The sequence below is a fragment of the Pantherophis guttatus genome, chromosome 1, assembly GCF_059756535.1.
Source record: "Pantherophis guttatus breed Tessera chromosome 1, ASM5975653v1, whole genome shotgun sequence".
Classification (NCBI taxonomy): domain Eukaryota; kingdom Metazoa; phylum Chordata; class Lepidosauria; order Squamata; family Colubridae; genus Pantherophis; species Pantherophis guttatus.
In genome coordinates, this window is record NC_142063.1 from 61,739,868 (window position 1) to 61,743,337 (window position 3,470).

At 34.1% G+C, this 3,470-nt stretch overlaps 1 long non-coding RNA gene across 1 annotated transcript; it reads right to left on the reverse strand.

Moving 5' to 3' along the window:
• Positions 1-349: 349 nt before the first annotated feature.
• On the reverse strand, positions 350-2,843 carry LOC117665735 (uncharacterized). The gene is made up of 2 exons (XR_015733549.1): positions 2,652-2,843; positions 350-619 (listed from the first exon to the last, which is right to left on the reverse strand). It is a non-coding gene; the product is annotated as an uncharacterized LOC117665735 (long non-coding RNA).
• Between the last annotated feature and the right edge of the window lie 627 nt (positions 2,844-3,470).

Below are 3,470 nucleotides of genomic sequence, written 5' to 3' on the forward strand. Positions count from 1 at the left end.
TTTGGATCAGTCACTATACCTCAGCACAATCTACCCCATAGGGTTGTTGTGAGAAAAATGGGGTGGGTGGATGAGGTGCTGCTTTGAAGAAAAGGCAAAATATTCAAAAAGTTAGACAGAATTGGCAACCACAATGTACACAATGTACGCAGATCGTCAACAAGCAAGAAACTGGTTTCCTTCCCTAATGCAACTTTAGATGTATAATTGATAATGTGTGCATTTTTAAAATTTTGTTTTTCACCTGAGTAGCTCTATTCCAATAAAAACGTCAGGTGAGAAGTAATCCTTAGATCTCCTCATTAAGGCTTACAGGGAATCTATTGCTGTTACACTGATCCATACATTGTTTCAAGAAGCTTCCTTTTCATTTAATGATTGCTTTGTCTTACACTACTCAACTTTAATGTCTCTCCAAAAGATCCGTGAAGTCTCACACTCCTCTTTTGAAAACCAAACAGAAAGAGAAAATATTTGAGTTTGCACGCCACAGCTGCAGGCAGTGAATTATCACACTAGGGAAGAGTGGAAATGCCACCCACATAATCCAACAGGAGGTCTGATTCATTTTGTGTCTGAAGCGATTACAGCAGTTCTACAAATCTAAAATGTCTTTCCTCTGCAATTTTTCCAAGGTAAAAAAAAAGAAAGAAAGAAAGAAAGAAAGAAGTCAGGCAGATCATTTTTTTACTACTTTTAACAAAACTTTCTCTTTCAAGCCAACCCCCATACAACATTCATTAGTTTCTTACTCAATTCCAAGTGCTGATGTGACAGGATATATGGCATGAAAATAAATGTGGAATGCATACAAAACAGGAGATATACATGATTTTTATAATAATGTGCATCTCAGCCACAATAGCAATAAATAATTTTGGTCCATTTTTTTTTGTTTAACTTCCCACTTGCTTTACAGTATCTTCATAATATGCATTATATTGTTCTGACATGTTATTCTGAAATTGGATTTCAATAATTTTCCACAGTATTGCTAATTCAAGTTCTGTTTATACATTGTGAAAGAAAGGAGGGGAACAACCCAATTTCTAGCTATTATGAATTTGTTGAATAGATTTATTTTGAAATAACTCAATTTTTTTGCACAAGATTTTGTGGCTTTATAGATAATTACAAAACAAAAACAAAACATGAATTATTCTAAATATTATAATGTACATGGAAAGGTGTGTGGGAATCTAATTTCAATAGCAAATTAGCATAATGGAATGTAGAACATACTGAGTCCCAACTCCCACAAAATATTTTGCTTTGTTTTTGCTCTTCTGAGAAGCTGGTAGCAGAAAAATATTCCCCTTGTTGAAAAATTATTTTGGAGAAAAGAATTGGTAAGGAGAATGGAGGGAGCTAATTGGGAATTTTCACCTATGAGAACAACTTCATTGCATTCTGTTACCCAAATTAAAAATGACCAAATAAACCCTGTGATGCTTATTTCATAATTGCCTAAGAATTGAGCTGCCTTTTTAATGACTTTTTTGTCATCTGAGCTGAACTCCAAAATTTAATTTTAATTTCTTTGTAGAGTATATAGTATATAACATGTATTTAAGAACACTTTTGGCATTTAGTCTTTATTTTATGCAAATTTAAATAGCATTTTAACATTTTGTCTAATATCTAAAACCACATTATTACTTTGTATATGTATTCTATAATTACACTACTTTCTTGCTTCTTTTTTGTATTGAAAATAGCTAAGTGGAGTTTATGTATTTGAATGTTAATGTTTACATTTTTTAAAATCCTAGACTTCTTACATTCAATATGGCAGATACAATGTTTATCTTTATATTTACAGCTATCCTTGAAGTAACTTATATCAAAACAACACACATTAAAAATAGCTTAATTTGTGTCTGTGTGTGTGTGTGTTCATTACATACACATCAGTGGGAGATCAGCTTGACCTCTACTAAATATGTTGTGAAACTTTAAGAATTGAAGAATGTCTGACTTTTGATATTCCACCAAACTTTGGAAATATCTGAACCTTTTCAAAAAGGAAAAAAAATCTGTATATGCTGGACACCAGAGTTATTTACTGTAGCTCCCTCTGAGAATGGAAGAACAATCAGATTTTCAAAGTTTATTATCTTCTTTATCCCCAAAGAAGATGACTCTGAAATTAAGATAATCTTAATTAGGAAGAAAAAAAATATCTCAGAACTTTTATTCTTTCCTTATCGGTATCTTTGTTTCAGGACTCCAGATAATAATAATGCTTTTTAGAATGTAATTTGCATTCCTAGTAGAATACAAATAATTGAAAGTCAGCTAGTTAGATTTTAAAAACCTGTATTTTTAAAAGCCTCACCCTCAGAATTCAGGGCCTATGTATGTGTCATTGTGGGGAACTGGTTTTTCTCTCTTAATCACAGCCCCTTCCCCACTGTGTCAAGTACACACATATTTGTATGTGTGTGTGTTTTTCTTCCTTCTTGCTGCCTCTCTTATCATCTCTCTATCAAGGCAGGGAGAAGGGTACTTTAGCATTCAAATTCACCATGATCCCACTGGCCAAATCCAGTGCCGTTGCCTACTCTACTACATTAGCTTTTATATATAACATGAAAGCTCTCCACATGCTCTCCTCAGGACACATATATTAGCAAAAGCATTCAGCTTACCTGTTAAGGTCACTTGAGCTATACTTGGGGGCTGATATGCATAAGAGTCAGCTCCTTGTGCCCCCTTTTTTAAACCAAACCCTGCATCTATCAAACTTCATCTATATGTTAATATTTATGATAATTATTGTATTCCTTTTAGGATCATAACCCTTGAACAGGCTGACTCCTCTGCTCCTGAAGTCTGGCTAACAGGCTATGGAAACCAGAGAGAAAGTCTACCACACAGGGAAATAACTGCTCTAAGAGCTTTTGCAATGTTCGCGTTGCTAAGGAAACCACTTCTTTGTCTGTACGTGTTTAGAATGACTGCCTCATTAAGGCCCTTACTTTCAGCACTTCTTCCTAAGAAAATGGAAGAAAAACTACAAATAGGTTGGCCAAAAATGAGAAGATCTGGAAGGAGCAAAGCATAAATGTCATTTTCTCTATTCTTGCTGTTGGTGATATTTAGATTTTGTGTAAGCTTCAAGACATGTAGAGAATCTTTGTTTAGAAATGAGTGATTGAAGATGTATAAATCATCCTTTCCTTCCTGGTTGTGATTCAGTGAGTTTACAAAATGCAGCCACAAATGTGCTCATGTGTGCACTGTCTCCTTCTTTATATGTGTAAAAGCAACTAGCCCAGTAATATGACCACTGCCTTGCAAACAATATACATGCCTATTTCTTGTTGGAAGAATGAGTGCATACATAAGAGTCCCCTATCAGCATAAAAATCTGACATTTTAAAAATATTTTGGACCTAGAAGTGCAGGAAAATCTTATGTGACAATGACATTTGTTGTTATTATGGAAAAGCAATGAAATACTTACC